The sequence below is a fragment of the Pipistrellus kuhlii genome, unplaced genomic scaffold (assembly GCF_014108245.1).
Source record: "Pipistrellus kuhlii isolate mPipKuh1 unplaced genomic scaffold, mPipKuh1.p scaffold_m20_p_10, whole genome shotgun sequence".
In the NCBI taxonomy this organism is placed as follows: domain Eukaryota; kingdom Metazoa; phylum Chordata; class Mammalia; order Chiroptera; family Vespertilionidae; genus Pipistrellus; species Pipistrellus kuhlii.
This window is the reverse complement of record NW_023425405.1, coordinates 16,027,407-16,046,582: the sequence shown is the minus strand read 5'-3', so window position 1 is coordinate 16,046,582 and position 19,176 is coordinate 16,027,407. Positions and strand designations below refer to the sequence as shown.

The 19,176-nt window shown below is 40.7% G+C and overlaps 1 protein-coding gene across 6 annotated transcripts in view; it reads right to left on the bottom strand.

Annotated features, from left to right (window-relative positions):
- Positions 1 to 19,176, bottom strand: part of CALD1 (caldesmon 1) — a 186,323-nt gene that overhangs the window by 119,429 nt on the left and 47,718 nt on the right. For all 6 annotated transcript variants that reach the window (XM_045576937.1, XM_045576930.1, XM_045576945.1 and 3 more), the window contains one exon: positions 7,393 to 7,486. The gene's annotated coding sequence lies outside the window, so the exon portion shown is untranslated. The remainder of the gene's footprint in view (positions 1 to 7,392; positions 7,487 to 19,176) is intronic.

The window sequence follows — 19,176 nt, the reverse complement described above, 5'->3', positions numbered from 1 at the left end:
TTCAAATATTCAGAACATCTCCTTCTCCAGAGCAAATCTGAAGCTGCTCAGTGTCAGGGCCTACATCTCCTTTGCTACCTCCTCACAGTGCTGCGTTATTTGCTGCGCCTCTATAGATATGGGAAAATACTGACCGAGTTGGACTTATTGAAAGACTTCTGGCCTGAGAATCCAAGGTCCAAATAATGCCACAGCTGTGCCATCAGTCCTGTGCCATCAGACCAGCAAGTACCATTCGATAATGTGCCCTCCTTGTGGTCAGCTGGGGCCAAGTGACTAGTCCTGGCCAATGAACTGTGAACAGAAGTGTCATATCACTTCTGGGACAGACCATTGAATTGTTGGTTTGAGACCCTTCAGAGATTTCTTTTCTCCCTCCTGCAGCAAGCAGCCAGATCTCCAGATAGCAGCTGAGGTCCCCAAGTAAAGATGACAACGATATGGACTCGAGGCCCTAGCCTATCCAGGATTACAGAGAAAGCATGAGTGACAAACCTTTTTCTTGTTTTAAATTACTAAGCTTTTGAGTTGCTCCTGACGGCAGCATGACCTTGCTTGTCATGACCGATATAGCCTCAGTCAATGCTGTCCATGATGAAAATGATCTTCCGACATTAGGTAGCACACATCTCTGTTTCAAACAGATTCTTACTCAAGTTATCCATTTTTTATTTCACTTTTGTGACTTTCAGTGTAGACACGGGGATGGGTAGGCCAATTGGAACACTGCAGCAGGGCAGCAGGGAGTGACAATGGCTCACGTAGCACCTCCTATTTGTCACCATCTCCCTGCTCCCAATATAGAGGCCATGACTGTAGGCATCTTCACACGTGTGTTCATTCCTTTCTACCAGGAATGACAAATTCAAATACTTTCAAGGACCAAAGCGGTCAATATTTGGGGGCCTATGGGGAAATGAAGAATCTATGCATCCCTAAGAGCATTCAACTACAAATTTAAAAAAAATCTATGCTGGGCAAAGGAAGCACATTTGCAGATCAATGTGGGCCTTAGGCTGCAGGTCTGTGACCTCTGATCTAGGGAGTCCTTTATTAATGGCACTGTGCAGAGATGCAAGGGTAAACTCACGGTGAACACATATCGGGTTACAGTCCAGGTGTAGAAGTTTACTTATTCATGCAAAGGTAATATAGCACTTACCATTTGCTAAGCCCACTTCTAACAACTTTATGAATACTGTTTTAAATCTTTACAACAATCTTATTGTTTCCATTTGACAGATAAAAAGGCTGAGGCCCAGAGAAGGCGAGTCTTTGCTCGAGACCACAGATATAGTAAATGGTAGAGCCAGGATTTGCATCCAGGCAGCCTGACCCCGGAATCTGTGCTTCTAATCAGAGTACTATGCTCCATCTCACAAGACCTGCAAATGCATCATACAGGGCAGACGGTGGCTGGAAGCGCAAGGATGAAATGATGGTGGTCGCCTGGAAGGATTCCTGCTCCTCTACTAAAGCCCCTTCCTAAGAGCCATTTTCTGCCCAGAGGGTGTGGCCTTCTCCATGTTAGGGTGAATTCATACTTGCTGTTTATAAATGAAGTAAAAATTTGGGTCTGTTTATGTCCACTTATGCTTTGGCAAACTGAGTTATAATTTCATTTAAGTGGGTTTTGCTTTAGAAAGCAAGTCGAATTCATTCTAAAACCTTAAAAAACCAATTTACAACACTTCACAGTGTTGGCCAATTTTTTTATTTTTTTTACTTATTTAAATCAGACATTATGTTGAATCATCTAAGTTTATCTGTTTGTATCCATATCAGGGCAGACCCAGGTTTTGTGGGACCTGAAGGTTACTTGGAAGGCCTTCTTTAAGAAAGAGAACACACTATGGATTTTAAAAGGTTAGGCAGCAGTAGTCTGTCCAAGGGACAGGCCTTACAGCTCAAGCTCCATTGGATTCATGGCAAATCCACTTTGAGTCTCTCACCTTTGATTCTTATGCGCTTTCCATAAAATTATCACAGCACCCTTATTTTGACTTTTAATTTTCAATTACTTCAAAACTCCAGTTATCCATTTTTTAAAAAAATGTTTCATGAAAACCAGAATTTAGGAAACCTAACATCAGGGGCAATTGTGCATCCTTCTTCAAAGCGATTTTCAGAAAAGTAGAATTACAGAGACAGCCAGGGCATTGCAGTGTTTTGCCTACAAACCACATAATTAAGTGTGATAGGTAGATGAGGGGGCAGAGAAATTTAAAATATTATGACTCTTCGCCAAGAGGAGGCCAGTGAAAAACAAATAAAAGTATCAAAAATCACAATTTACGTCAATGAATGCATTATTGGATTCACCAAATTTTCCACTGCATTGAACAAAACAAGAGTCCATTTGATAGGAGAGGCTGAAGGAACACTAGAATTGCTAATGCAGCCCAGACCTAATATAACACCTGGGTTGGAGAAGGTCCAATTCAATACAGGGTGAATAAATTAATGAGTGGCTGAATATATGTTTGAAGAACAAGAAAAAAGACAGATGGTGCTAATAGTGGTTCCAAGTCTCCTAGACAACCCTAACTTACAAATGCGTCTTTTATTTCTAAACCATTAGCAAGCAATCTGGGGGAGACAGTTAGATGTGTCCCCAGGGTCTCTCATTGTAACCAATGTCTTTATATTTATAAAGTTTGTATGTCTGTGATGGAATCAGATTCACAATCATGGACATAATATACATACAAGTGGAATTCTTTGAAAAACTGGGAGAAAATGCCTTTAGAAGCACTCCTTCCTTCCGCCTCCCACCCCTATCCCCACCCCTGCATCTCTGGATATGATCAACACACTTTTCCCCAAACTCAGGATGCTCCATTCCATGGTATATCATTTTGGGTCATTAAATAACAGGATTCAATATTAATGTTGGCCTTTTCCATCCCTCTTGAACAAAGTGTGCTCAGCCAAAAATATTAAACTAGTCAACCACTCTCTTCGCCTGTCAGAGAAACAGCCAGCATCCTGAAATCACAGTTCATTTGTACCACATGGGCGTGAATATTCAGACTCCATTTGTCTCCAGCTCTTAAAGGCTGGTGTTAGAGTGAATGATAGACGTTTTGTTTTGAATTAGCAAGAAGGAGGAGAGAAAAAAAAAGCCCTAAGTAATAAGTTTGGCCTAAAATATCTATTTCAGGGAATGCAGCTCTGCCATCTCCTCTAGTAAATGTTAACTTAAAAAATCTAGGTTTAATTTGACACTAAGTTGGACCTGGGCTAGAGAGAATTGTGAGGAGGAAAATGTCTCAGATTTTCCCCCTCCCCGGATTGAGTGTTTGCTCTCCTGCATCTCACAGGGGGTCTGCTGCATGCAAGTGCAAGGGGTTCACAGCTTTGTTTTGTTGAACATCCCAAAGCAGAGATTGGAAGTAGAAGGGTCTGTGTCTTTTACCTTTTACAAACTCTTCGCAGTGGGAACCTTGGATAAGACTTGGATAGTCCCTTGGGATAAGACTCTTAAGGAAGTAGTGGATTCAAGGCTTTCTCACCTATGAGCCTTGTTCTACAACCACAACCAGAAACCCATAGAAAAGACTCCTAGTGTGAGAAAGACCCCTTTACATTGTATTCTAACAAGAGCTGGCACACTTGAACTACACAGAAGACCCAACACTTTGTCAAGGGTCCAGGGAGGCTTGTTCAGCAAAACTCAAGGAAAAGGGAAGAAAAAAACCCTCTTTCCACTCCATCTGGAGTTTCAAGGGATCCAAAAATATGGGCCCATCGTGATTATAAAAATCTCCCATTTATGCTGTTCTAAAACAAGGGCAAAGCCTGCACACAACTCAAAACACTTCTTTCCAATGTTCATAGGAAAATTATCTTTCTCTCCAAGTCCTTTCGCTGCCTGAAATTAATGAAACACAGTCAGGAGGCACCTATGCTGGCCGCTGGCCACCATTCATTTGGATCGCCTCACCTAGGCTAACCACAGATTGCAGAACTGTTTTCTCTTGACTTAAAAATGTCTCCTTTCTCCTTAAAGGTAAATAACAATTTTCATAAAAAATCACTGACTCAGGTTTCATTGACATTTTGGGTAGCTATGAGAAAACTGGCATCTTTTTCCTGGCTACTCAAAGAACACCGAGAGGAAAATAGAGAAGAAGGTACCTGAACAAGCTGATATCTCCAAGTTCATTATTTAAAAAATGGGTGGGGGTATGCCAAGGAGGAGGAGGAAGCTTCCAGATTTCTGATAGCCTCTTTTGCTAGTAATCAGATAATCCAAAGGAAGATCAACAGTTCCTGCTATCAAAAGAGAACTAAGGGAGAGAGAAAAAGAAAAAGAAAAAGAAAAGAAAAGCAAGGAGGGAACTTAAAGGAAAATAAATAACACTTTAGAAAATAAAAGAGAAGCAAATATTTTTTCCCTTTTTACTTGCATCATAGGAAGGAGAAAAAATTAGGGAAATTCAGTGCTGAGGTAAACATGATCTCAATAGATGGTGGAGCCCAGAGAGAAGTTTATTATGGCTTTCATGACCCATGGCCCATCTATACTCACTAGCCCCCATTCTGGCCATGCTGTGAACCCTAAAATATTTCCAATGCTTCCTCTAAAACATGTGTACTGCGGGGAGACTAGTAGGGACCAATGAACTAAGGAGGGAGTTCAGGGAGCAAAAGAGGTACATTCCCCCCAACTTGCCTCTTCACTGTCTGGACAAGACAGTATTCCATGGCACCTGACTCTAAAAAGGACTGACTCTTCCGTCTTTGGACATTAATGGGCTAGTCCTGGGCCTCTCCCACTGTCCAGTCTGATCAGTTCTCATTGGCTGATGAAGAAAATGATCCCAAAGGAAGGTATCGATGTGTGAGACTCCTGGACAGGAAGCTAGGGAGCCAAACATATGCTCATGAGTAGAGTTAGCTAGAAGGAAGCTAAGTTGGGTAGGGTAAGCCCCCAGGATGGTTTGAGGCATATCCCGCAGAAGTGAGAAAAGGAGAAGGAATAAAACAGGACCAAGACATTAGAGGAGAAAGAAATAGGTAGACATGCACATTAGCTAATATACATGTTCTTACAAACCCTCATTAGAAGTAGCATAAAGATTTCCTTCTCCTGCCCTAGCTGGTTTGGCTCAGTGGATAGCACATCGGCCTGCAGACTGAAGGATCCTGAGTTCGATTCCAGTCAATGGCACATGCCTGGATTTCAGACTCAATTCCCAGTAGGGGACATGCAGGAGGCAGCCAATCAATGACTTTTTCTCATCACTGATGTTTCTATCTCTCTCCTCCTCTCCTTTCCTCTCTGAAATCAATAAAAATAAAATAAAATAAAAAATAAGATTTCTTTCTTCTGTCATTTATCAGGGAAACTTCCTATGTACAATTTTTGGTGGCATTTTTTAAACCACAGCTTTTCTCCCTCCATATATTCTCTGAAGATGGCCTCACCCACTGTCATGATTTTAATTCCCATGTATATGTTATGACTATGAACATCTCTGTCTCTAGTTCTCACCTGAACTTCAGATTTGCATCTCTCTTATTTTCTATACATATGTCCTTGGGTGTCCCTTCAAGCTCAATGAGTCTCGGTGAAAACTCACTGTCCTTCCCTCTTGGTTCTTAGCAGTGTCCTCATGGAAAATGACCTTATCTGGGCAAGTTAATGCTATTTTCTGTCTCTTGCCTACCTCTCTGAGGAGAGCAGTAACTCTCCTGCCATCAGTTAATAAATTTTCTTTCAGTCCTCTCCAGCTTTGACCTTGACTATTTCTACCTGTTGTGGGAACAGAAGGGTGGCAAGGGAAGAGAAAGCACCACTAATAATCATTTAGAGATAGTCTTAAATCATGTAAGTTGGGGTTCAAAGGCTTTATCTAATCCATTAATTTATTCATTCATTCAGTTAGCCAGTCATTTAATAAATATTATTAAATGTCTATTGTATACCAACTTTCTTCTGGTGCTCTGAGAAATGCAAAAGGCACACTCTTCAATTTTAAAAATTATGAAATGTCAATGGGAAATGACAGCTTTACATACAAAGGACTATAACAAACTGCAGAAAAGACAAATGCTCTGAGAGTGATAGAAATGCTAAGGGAGTTCAGATGAGGAGAATTAGAGAGAGTTCGTGTGCAATAAGCTAAATACCAGGATACTCGTGAAAGAAAATGATAATGGGGTGTTATAGACAGAACTGTGTTCCTCCCAGATCCACATGTTGAAGTCTTAATCCCCAGCAGCTGAGAATGGGACTGTATGTGGAGATTAGGTCTTTAAAGAAGTAATTTTGTTAAAATTAGGTAATTAGGGTGAGCCCTAACCCGATACGATTGGTGTCCTTTAAGAAGAGGAAATTTGGAGAGAGAGACATCTGACATAAACATGCAGTAGGACGGCCATGTGAAGGCACAGGGAGAAGATGGCTGCCTGTAAGTCAAGGACAGAGCTCTCACAAGAAAACAAACATACTGACATTTAAAAAAAAAATCCTCACTCGAGGATATATTTATATTGATTTTGACAGAGATAGGAAGGGAGAAAGAGAAACACTGATATGAGAAACATGAATTAGTTTCCTCCCATACACATGCTAACTGTGTATCGAACCACAAACTAGGTATGTGCCCTGACTGGGAATGAAACCCACATCCTTTCGGTGTATGGGATAACTCCCCAACCAACTGAGTCACCACCTAGCCAGGGCTGCTGACATCTTGATTTTGGACTTCTAGCCTCCAGAACTCTGAGAAAATAAATCTTTATTTTTTCAGCCACCCAGTCTGTGGTATTTTGCTATGGTAGCCATAGCAAACTAATGCAGGGTGTAACTGATATAATCCTGAAACAATAATTGCCTAACCATGAGAAATTCCTTTAAAAACCTTTTCATCCTACCGATGCCCACTTTGGTAAAATTGTAAACAAGTGAAGTATCCTTTAGTTTCTCCATCCCTTATCTTTTAAAATCGCCTCTTCCTGCTGCCCAAGTAGACTTTCTGCTGATAGAAGTTTGCCCCCCAGCTAAGAAGAATTTGTCGAAAGTGAGGGGTACTTAATGCTTCTGACATCATCAGTGTTTGTGCAAAGGGAGCTACCCCCCTGAAGACTGACTCATCTTCTCTTCATTACCTCAAGTCATCGGCATTCTTTGCAGGAAGTAAGGACTTTATTATTGAAAGGGGACTGTTTTGCTTAAGATTATATATATATATATATATATATATATATATATATATATATTTTCTGAACTTGATAGATTGCCTGGTAAATAAATGATGAGGGGCACTGCAGAAAGCTTGGTTTCTTGCAATGCATCATTAGGTGCAAGAATCAGGCAGAGAGGCTATGTAATTGCAAAAAGCAGAGTACCAACCTTGCCCCCAGTCACAAAACTCTACTCACGGTTAAGCAATCAGATATCCACGTCTGAGCCTTCTTATTGATCACCAATTCTCGTGGACTTCAATTGGGTGAACTTGGAATGTTTTAATGATACCTGGTATAAAAGAAAAATGGAAACACAATTAAGCGGAATAAACTTTTGTTAATATAAACTATATATTATAAAATATCACTTTCCCTCATGTACTAATGTTAGTTAGAACTTAAAGGGGAAATGAGGCATAGATGTGAATATATATTGTGCATTTTAAAGAAAATAAATACAATTATTACAGAATCAATCCCTAAAATATTCTAAATCATAGGGCAGAGAAGGTGTTATAGTTAATACAAAACAGAGAGTACTATACATGCCAAAAAAGTCCGAGGTAAATGCCTTAGAACAAGGTCAAGGTCACCCCCTCTCTAAGCTCAACCTTCAAGCCTTCTAAGCTTCAGACATCAAAGACCCTTTGCTTTGCCCAAGGTCCTCTGCTGTTGTTGGTTAGGGTCTGAACCAGTTGGTAGAAAAGAAGGCACCGAAGGATTACAAATAATAATAGAAATATGCTAGTAGATAATCTAGAGTTAACTCTCTTGCAACTGGAAACACAGCAATAAATATTTAACATCAGACCAAAGAATTAATAACTGTGACAATAAGTGACCATCACACTCCTAAACTCCTGATACTACAAGGGATGCAAATTAGATGGGTGTGGAAATGGCAGCTTTGGCCTTTTAATTCTTGCTTTTCAGTCAGTAGAATAATGTGAGTCTCAACTGGACCTTAAGAACTTACCTTGCTTTCCCCCACCCACCTTTGTCATTTTGCACTGGAAGAAAATAAAAATTCACAGAGGTCAAGGGATTGGCTTGAAATAGTACTGCTAGAAATTGGTCCTGGAGTCCTAGACTCTCATTTCAGGTTTCACAGGTAAACAAACAACAAATCAAACAAAAACCTGCCTAGTGTGTTACCTATGGTTTGTATGTGTCTGTGGAAGGCTGGTTTGCAAACTAGGAATCGGGGCTCCTAAGGTAGTCAGCAAACCAGGTGCTACCCTTTTCTTACTGAGGAGTCACTCGGGCTCCCTTTAGCTCCCTTCCCTGCATACCTTCCATCTCTTCTTACTCATCCCAAATGCATGCACCAATTATTGTTGTTGAAACAGTTAATGTACCTTGCTTAGCATTCAGGGATGTGGGCCCTGACTTAACAGAGCCAGAAATCTAGTTAGAGTGATAAAATGTATAATTATACTTCTAAGTTACAAAGCCAGAAAGTGGTAAGAGCTCCAAACCCCATTTAAATTCCTTTTCTCTTACCGCAGGCCAAATTCTAGAGGCCTTTTCTACAAATCTGAGAAGGGGACAAGAAAACCCATGCACCATCCCCAACTGGAAAGCTTGCCTAACCCTGGTTCTGAGCACACACCCCCTCCCCCCCCCCGCCAGCGCCCAGTAGGGCATTACAAAATGAATAATGAGTGAATGAATAAACAGAAACCATGAACAGGTTTCAGGGAAGATTGTGAATTCCCTGAAACTGGAGGCCAAATTTTGTGTGCTTAAGCTTTCATTAGCTTTTGCTGATTTCCCAAAGCAGTCTTGGCTCCTTCCCTCCCCCCTTCCCCAACTAAGAACCTCTTGCTCAGGGATCTGAAGAGTAGCAGAGGATGGAATTTAGATGAGACAAATTACAAAGTGTGTTCCTATGAGTAACTTTATAAACAAATATGGCTTTAGCGCCCTCTCTGTGCCAAGGAAAGGGCATACATCAAGGAGCAATTAGCCATTGTACTTGGTCTCGTGGCAACTTATGCTGTGCTATTGCCCTAAAGGGGGATTCTCAGACTGGCTGCATATCAGCATCTTCGGGGGACATTTCTTTAAAAAAACATACACACACCAAAATATATGGAATATGCACCTTAAAAAATTTCCTACATTGGAATGCCGGTGCGGATGGTACTACCCACCCCATGAGGCCTCCCACCCTTGACCCTCAGACTGCAGTGAAGGCTAGGAGATCAGAAGAAAGCAAGGAGCTACCTGTCTGGATTGTAAAGGAACACACAGAAAGACTCTGAAATTTGCAAAGAAAAAATTCACAGTACCTTTGGTGGGGAACTCAAGAAACTCAAGAAGTTAACTGTTTTTTTTGTTTGTTTGTTTGTTTTTGGTTTTGGCAATACAGTTAATAGGTGTGGTAGTTAATGCACTAAAAAGCCATTGTTCCAGCAACCTTTGTGCCCCAGGAGGACCGCAAACAACCAAGATGGTATCTAATTCAGTGTGCTCCAGGGAGAGAACGTCCAGTCAACAGCACAGGACACAGATAAGAGTCCCCAGTCAGCAGATGAGGGGATGCTAGGAAAAGCGCCAGACTGCAGCTTTTATCTGATTAACCCTTTTCCCTGAATTCCAACCCCTTACCTACTTTTCTTCTGAATCCCAAACCCTTAACCTACACGTTTCTTCTCCCTATAGAAAAGGTTGGCTTTGAAGTGAGATTTAAGATAGTCTTTAGGGTATATAATCCTCAGCCTTCTCAGATCTCCAGCCATCTGAATAAAGCAGCCATAAAGATCACTACTTGGAACATATCCCAAGAAACTAGAAACACCAACCAGAAAGGATATATGCCCCCCTATGTTCATAGTGGCACAATTTACCATAGTTAAGATTTGGAAACAGCCTAAGTGCCCATCAGCAGATGAGTGGATTAAAAAAACTGTGGTACATCTACACAATGGAATACTATGCTGTGGTAAAAAAGAAGGAATTCTTACCATTTTCAACAACATGGATGGAACTGCAGAGCATTATGCTAAGTGAAATAAGCCAGTCAGAGAAAGATAAATATCACATGATCTCACTCATTTGTGGAATATAATAAACAACATAAACTGATGAACAAAAGCAGATCCAGAGACAAGAGGAGCATCAATCAGACTGTCAAACCTCAGAAGGAAGGCAGGGGAGGGTGGGAGTAAAGGGGAGAGATCAACCAAAGGACTTAAATGCATGCATATAATCCTAACCAATGGGCACAGACACCAGGGGGTGAGGGCAAGAATGGAGGGGGGGTGGACAGATAAGGATACATATGTAACATCTTAATCAATAAAGGAAATAAAAAAGATTCAATCCTTGTCTCTACTTATTGGTCTGGTAGTGACAGGTAGCACAATTGCCAACCTTTCCGGTGTCACCTTCCACAAACACTGGGAGAGGGTCAGTATTTATTTGCCCAATTTCCCTCTCCGTGCTTTCTATTTCCTCAATATTTTTATTTTAAAATGTGGGCATGAATACAGGAAAATAGAGGAAGGAAATGGCATCAGTAGAAAAAACTTTTTTTTTTTTTTTTTTTTTTTTTTTTTTGTCTATAGAGCCTGTGTATATGTTCAGGAACTATCTTGTTAGTGAGACAAAGCTTGAAAGGCTTTTAAGAGAAACCTTTAAAGTGAATGGCAGCGACTAAGAAGGGAGTTTGACTTCAGATACACTTTCCTTTCTATTTTCAGATTTAGGATCAAAGGGCCAGGAAGTTGATAAAACTCTCACCCCTTGCTTTAAGATCTTTCTCTACCACCAGTTAGCTTGCAACTTCAAATATTAATAGATGCCTGAGTGAACCATTACTCACTGATCCCTTAACCCACAGCGTTTAATTCACCGGCCAACACACAGATGGTGGCTGACCTGGCTCAGAGGTAGTTGCAGGCAAAGCTGGACACAGTAAGGAAAGAAAGACCTCAATGAAGGAAGAGAGGAATAGAAAGGGAGGGGGGTGGGGAGGGGGAGGGGGAGGAGGAGGGGGAGGGGGAGGAGGAGGGGGAGGGGGAGGAGGAGGGGGAGGGGGAGGAGGAGGGGGAGGGAGAGGGAGAGGGAGGTTAAATTAGGCAAATGAGTGGGTCTTCCTTCCCAGCCAGCGGCAAACAGCCAGGAGCTAGCCACTGCTCCTTTGCTTGAGACAGCAGTATGTGGGGAAATGTGGGCTTTGTATGAGCATTCACTCACCATGGGAGAATAGAGGTGTAATAAAGGAAAGGAGGACTCCCTCCTTCCAGTTAGATTCCTAGTCCTCCAAGAGCTGTGATCTTCTGAAAACCCTTAGGATGACTCCAGCTAAAGCCACTCAGTAGCTCAAGAAACAGAAAGTAGCACCTTCTTGGATGACATAATTGGAAAAACGTTGCCACTACATACGTAGCTGTAAGAAGTGTTCAAAATTCTACTTTAAAATTCTAATCCTTGAATTAGGGATCCTTTGTAAAAACGAATAACTTTGAACAGCCAACAGAAAAACCCGATTTTAATTCATCTAAAATGTACCTTATGTGACTGAATTAGAACTCTTTGATTTTAACTTTAATATTTACTGGTATATACCTTCATGTCTCTTTTTTGATAATATGCTCTAGTTTAATTATGGACATAGTAATAACTACTGTCATTAAGGTCCTGTTCTAAGCACTTGGCAGACATCTATCTCATTTGACCACTAAAACAACTCATGAGATGCACACCTTTATCTTGGGATAAGCACTGAGGGGTTCCTTGTATTGAAGTCATTTGCTTAATTCACCCAGCAAGTAAGTAGTGAGGTCACTATTGAAACCCAACCTGATGGTTGTATTGGAAGGATACATGCCCACATTCACTTATTCTAAGCCAGACTGGGACACATTGGGATGAGCAAGGACTGTGCTTCACAAAGCGTACATTCTCGTGGGAGACAGACGACGCATATTTCCAACAGAGAGTAAATACGCCCCTGTGCTGTGTTAGAGAGATGATAGAGGGCCACTGGAGGTTGGATGGTGAGGGGTGGTCTCTAATGAGGAGGAGACATCTAGGCTGAAAATAATATCTATAAGGAGTAACCCATGGGAAGATCCGGGGAAAGAGTGTCCCAGGAGCAGCCCTTGGGAATCCTGGTGTGAGGTAGAGGCTTTTAAAATGACTCTGTGCTCTGTGATCACGAAATTCTTCCAAGTTCTTTGGTCCACATGGGATTCAGGCTTATTTGTCCTTTAGTAGAACACACGCTGCTAAAATGTGTGCTAAACAAAGGGGCTTACAAAAAAAAAACCAAAATGATTCTCCAGGTGCTGCTTTGGCTGGGAAGCACGAGGGTGATGGTGATGCTGGTAACCTGCCCTTTCCTAGAGGAGAGGCTGGGGCTGCCCGTGGCCACCTGTGCGACCAGTGCCCAGGGAGAGGTCCTGAGCCCCCGTTCAGCTGTCAAACTTGAAAACAAGTTTGCTTTCTGTGGGGTTTTGTGAGCTCTTTTCTGTCTTAGGCATTGGAGGGTAAGGCAGACCATTTCTTAATAATAGAGAGAGAAAGAAAAGCCACGGGATATATCATTGGAATGGGAAAGGAATGGTAAGTAGCTATTTCAGTCTTAGTTGGCAGGAAGTCACATAATTTGTGTGGATAGAAATTAAAATAAAATATTTAAAAATAGATCTATGGGTTTTAGAATGAGCCAGTAACAATAAAACATTAATAATTGTCTCATGAGAATTGTCTCTGTTTTACATTTACAGTTGAATATGGGAGCAAGGAGTATTTTTGAAGGGAAGATATATGTGGTCTTAGGGAATTTGGGTCACTTAAATAAATACTAACGAATGAATTGACCTTGACAAAGTCAGTTAACGACTCTTGGCCCCTCAATTCTTTCATCTGTAACATGAAGCATTTGGAATAGATTTTTCAAGATCCCGCCAACTCAGATGGTTTGTGTATAATTCTATGATCTTTTAAGGAAAAAAGTATTGTGTATGTCTTGTTACAGTTGTGAATAAAGTCAGTTCAATCAAGTTCACCGTTCACAACATCTGACAGGGTGCTCAGAGAAGGGCATTGCTTTCCCACCCCTTCTCCATCATTTCTAAGAGATGAATGCAAGCTCCAAGAGAAGTGATAACATATTACATAGTAATATTTATAAGTTATTGAATGCCTACTATGTGCAGGGTACTTGATCTGTTATCTCATTAATCTTCAAAAGAAAACTGTAAAGCCAGTTGTTGTTTTTATCATCTCCATTTTTAAAAAATATATATATATTTTATTGATTTTCCACAGAGAGAAAGGGAGAGGGATAGAGAGCTAGAAACATCGATGAGAGAGAAACATCGACCAACTGCCTCCTGCACACCCCCTACTGGGGACGTGCCCGCAACCAATGTACATGTCCTTGACCGGAATCAAACGTGGGACCTTTCAGTCTGCAGACCGGCGCTCTATCCACTGAGCCAAATGGGTTTCGGCTATCATCTCCATTTGAAAGAAAGGAAACAGATTCAGATTCCCTGTCATATAAGTAAAAAGTAGCAGAGTTTGGAATTGGAATCCATTGTTTGACTACAAAGCTCTTTCTATGATGGAGCACTTGGAGTAATAACAGTTGCCAACAATTACATTTCTTTTACCCTTTGAGATCTATACCAATGAAAAAATTTGGAAGAGGGTCTTAATGAGTCTGTTTAATGTAGATAGACTGACTTAGGTATTTGCCTACAATGTCATAGCTTGTGGCAGTCGAATGCTCTCAAGGAGAGCAACTAGAAAGTCTGGATAAAATTTCAAAAACCCAAACTCTAAAGGCATCAGAGAGCCACTGCAGACTTCAAGGGACGACTTCGGGAGAGAAAAAAAATGCCTGGAAAAGTGACCTCACATTCAGTGATTTCTCCCTCAAGGCATTTGCTGAATTCTTACAATACAAAGGACAAGTGGATGAGAGAAAATAGGAAGAGAAGCATCAAGTTCATGAAACACACAGCAGAGTTTTCAACATCTCTGAAGTTCAAGAAGGAAGAACTATTTTGAAGTTAGAAGAGCTGTTTATATCTAACTGTGGTTGTAGTTATACAACTGTATGTGTTTGTCAAAATTTGTAGAAATGCACACTAAGAAGAGTAAGTTTTATTCTATGTAAATCATACTTTGGTTTAAAAAAATGGAAACAAAAAAAGAGAAAAAGAAGAATACATTTTGGATATAATCTCAGATAGGACCTTTGGAGAGTTCATCCACAGAAAAGGAGCAAATGAAAGATTCATAGCTTCATACAAAAAAAATTGATGTATTGTAGGGCAATTTAGAAGTGCTTGGTAACAATGAATATGTGTATTATGTCCATAATCCAGTTCCTCTTTAGGAATACATTACAAAAATAATCCTGCAAAGGACACATACCCTACCAGTGCACGAATTTCATGCACTGGGCTTCTAATATGAATAGAAAAAGATACAGCCCCAATCTGGAAAAGTGACAAGTAAAGGGAATTTATGAGCTCAAAATACATAAAATCATAAAAATTCAATATCCCCAGTCATATATTATACCAGCAGGAAAATAAAATAACAAAGAAAAAAAAAAAGAAAGAAAGACAAACAATGAGAGAAAGCAATAAGGTAACACAAATCAATGTACTCTGCAGGGGAAAATTATAGTTGGGAAGGCTGGGATCAATTTGGCCAGTTATTTCTAGATTAAAAGTCAACACTGGATTATTTATCAATGACTTAGTGAACTTTCCATATATATATTTTGGCTTACTATATCTTAAAAGGGAAATATTGAATGTTTTTGCAAGTGGCCCATACTAAAACAATTCAAATACAGGACTACTTATCATCTTAAGATGTTGGGAAACTTCACAATGCATTTATCTCCTTGCTTGTTAGCCACACTTTCTCCTCCTCACTTTCCACCACACACTTTCCAAAACGTGTCTTCAGTGGCTTGTATGCTATAAGCCCTTGTATGGGCTTCCTCTTTATATTATAAATTGTATATTTCCATTTAAGTCTTTGCCTGTATATCCTGAGTACTATTGTTCATAGTCTGCTTATATTTTAGGGTAAAATTTTATGCTGTGGGAAAATTTTTTTATATTCATGGAATGCATTTTTCATGTTACTATATATGCATATGGATATATACGCCGATGAATAAATTGGAGAGATCTACATAGCATAACTTTAGGCATCCTACATAATAAGAGCATAATATGCAAATTGACCAAAAGGCGGAATGACCTGTTGCTATGATGCACACTAATCACCAGAGGGCAAATGCTCAATGCAAGAGGTATCCCCTGGTGGTCAGTGTGCTCTCACAGAGGGAACACCACTCAGCCAGAAGCTGGGCTGATGGCTGGCGAGCACAGTGGTGGTGGTGGGAGCCTCTCTCACCTCCAAGGGAGCGCTAAGGAGCAGAGAGCCTGGCTCACAGCTGGTCAGTGCAGTGGCAGTGGCAGGAGCCTCTCCTGCCTCCGCTGCAGGCAGGCAGTAAGGAACGAGGGGTCTGGGATGTCTGCCTGCCGGCTTAGGCCCAATCCCGGGTGCAGGGAGGGGGAGAAGACTGGGCCCCCAAGGAGTCCTAAAGTGCAAGAGGCTGGGCTGAGGAACCACCAACCCCAGTCCATGAATCTCATGCACCAGGCCTCTAGTATAAAATAAGTTTAATAATGATTGGTTTAACTCAATTGCATTCCTTTTATTTCTGTACACAATCAATTTATTTACAATCTCATGGAAGAAATTGGGACCCAGGAATTCTGCATATTCACAAAAAGCAATGCCCTAATTCAGTACTTTCTGGTTGAGAATACAGGCCAACAAAGCAATTGAATTATTTTTTTTTTTCAATTCAATCAACCTAGTGGAAAATTTAAGCATACGTTATTGATTTAGCAAACTTATTTTCATAATCTTGTTATCCGATATGTAGTTGTTTGTTTAAAGTGTTCGCAAAATTTTTTCTAGTGTTAGTTTCGGCTACCGATGAAAATTTAACCACCCAAGGGCAGAGCTGTATATTATATTTCTCTTATGGCCGGTTGCTTAATATGAGCAAAAACACAAAGCAAAATAACACCCGAAGTGGAATGGTCCTGTTCCTCTTCTGCCCACTTCTCCTCCCCCAGCCAGTGCTGTGAGCCAAGGCCTAATCCAGAGCCTCAAGCTTGGTCACCGTGAAGCACAAAACTCTGACACAGGGAATTTGGTCAGAATCTAGAATCACTTTGCCCTGCGCATGTAACAAAAAGCAAAACCATCAGTGTGTGTGCTGCTCTGAAGACATTCACTGGTTGGTATCATTCCTCGGCTTTGGAAAGAAAGTCCGCCTCCGCATTCTCTGTTTACACTTCCAGCGGGAAGAAGAGCCAGGGAGGGCTGCAATCCCAGGGACGGATACAGAGGCCTTTGCTCTAGAAAACTGGTGTATCCTCACACTCACTGTTTATCATCACCCAGTTATCAGTCTGTTATTGTCTTGGAAACTGTGGACATCAGCAAACACAGCGAAGTAATAATGCACAGGGGACCATTTTGTGTACAGGGCCCTGGGAAGGGCCAGTGGAATTCCTCTGATCGGTCTCCTTTTGACTTTTTCCCATAGATGCTGGTCCCGCAATAAAATGTCTGGAATGCTTGGTAGGGACAAAGTGGGTTTGGTCACAGGGCAATTATGCTTCTGTCGTCAGTGAGATCAGCCGTTTTGTGGACTGGTTTCCAAGGGACTCGCGGTATCACGAATGGGTTAAGACTACAAACACAGAGGGTTTTTACAGTAAACGGAGCTTTCACATCCCTTTCCTCAAGCGGTTTTCATGGCAACCCTGGAGGTCAGGAGGACAAATATGATCGGCAGCATTTTACAAATGGGACCTGGAGAGGCCTAGAGAGGTTAAATGGTTCACCCAAGGCCTCTCAGCTAGTGGTGGGTAGCTCTGGGTCCCCAAACCTGTTCTCTCTGCAGAACACCATTCTGTTTCGATTTGGTTACTTAACAACCAAGTTTGTTTAGCAGGAGCTGGTTATTTTTATTTTAAGACAAATCAATTCCTACCTTTGTTTTTGATCAAAATCAGATCAATCCACCGCTTGATCCCCAACTGCTATCAAGAGCTAAAAATTTTCAAAATAGCAATCTTGAGATTTGATTTGTTGTGGCCCTTGGAATTTGGACCATCTTTGCTGTAATCACAGAGGGGAGAGTCTAACAAATAATAAATCCTTCAAGCACTTCAACATCAAAATACATCTGTCAGGAAATGGTGGCACACCACTGTGGCTTTCCACAGGGTCAGTCACAGCATTATTACTAGGGATACGTGTCATCAGAAATTAGAGGTCCCATGGTTTATTTTAATTTTTTCAATATTAGGAAGGATTCGAGATTATTCTTATAAAATTGTCTCTCACTCAAATGCAATCTAGGACTATGTCTTGAGTAAAAGAAAAAGGCCCACTTATGTGTATTCCTGTGAGCGGTTCTTTCCTATGAATATCATTCTCACATATGTCACATTAAAAAAAAAATTAGATTTGCTTTCTACTATTCTAATCTCTTGAGACACAATGTCATTTCCACTTGGGATTCTGTTTCCGGTTACTGAATAGAAGTTGCTAAGGATACAACAAGCTGTCTACCCTCACATAGCTAACTCCCTAGGGGGAAATAAATATTAAGCTATTTATGTCTTATTTACTTCTTTTTTTATTTTAATTTTTATTGTGGTAAGAACACTTAACCTGTGATGTTTTATTCACTTCTTTATCCCCAGTGCCTCACACAGTTCTGAGCACATTCGTTTCTCAGTAATTATGTGCTAAGTGAAGAAATAAATGAGTTCCCCAGGTGTTCAAACTTTTTTACTTCTAAATCTTGACTCATTGTCCAGTGTCTTTCTCCCCAGGACCAGGCTGGAAGTGGACACAACGTGGATAATCAGAATCACACTGAAGCATGCTACTGAGATTTTAACTAGCAATTATAATAGAAGTGGTTTTCATGGCAACCCTGGAGGTCAGGAGGACAAATATGATCGGCAGCATTTTACAAATGGGACCTGGAGAGGCCTAGAGAGGTTAAATGGTTCACCCAAGGCCTCTCAGCTAGTGGTGACATGGTCAATATCTTGTCTTCAATCTGCTGTAGCCACAAACTTATACCCAGACTGCTACCTTTAAAAAAAAAATTAAGTGTTATTAACCAAATGGAGAATAGAGTGAAGATACAGATGGGTCAATGAAACCATGGCCACATTAATTCAATAGTTCAAATTGGATACCCCACAATAAATAAGAATAGCATTTTTTTAAATATAGCAATGCCTCTATTCATATGCCAACAAAAATACCAGCAGAAGCCTCAACATTTATAGCTGAGTTGATTGGATTAAATGAAAAGGATAAATTAGTTTAATAAAACCTTTTGGGCAATTGTCTCCAAATAATTATGGAAAGCTCTCTGTCCTTTTTGGCTTTATGAAGGTACAATTATAGGCTGAGCAGAGCTTATGGACATAACCATAAAACTGATTTTGCAGGCTCATAAGGAAAAATTATAAAATAACCTTTCCAGAGATGACAACAATTTTATATGTTTGAAACACTGAAATGTGATTGTGACATATTACTGGGAAAGAATGAAAAACAAATGACTGTGAATAACTTGAACCATCTAAGCTTATATACAAATGCCATCCCAGAACCTTGACCAGACTACAAATACATGATGTGAAATATACTGGAAGAGTGAGAGAGGAAAACATTACATTTAGCCAGAATTAAATGGTAGCCAGGCTACACAGATAGTAAGATTGTTTGAGGAGTGTTCTCTCTCTCTCTCTCTCTCTCTCTCTCTCTCTCTCTCTCTCTCTCTCTCTCTTTCTCCCCCTCTTTCTCTTTCTCTTTCTCTTTCTCTCTCGCATGTCTAGGAGGCCAATCCAGGAGTGTGGGTACTTGACCATGAGATCCCTGAGT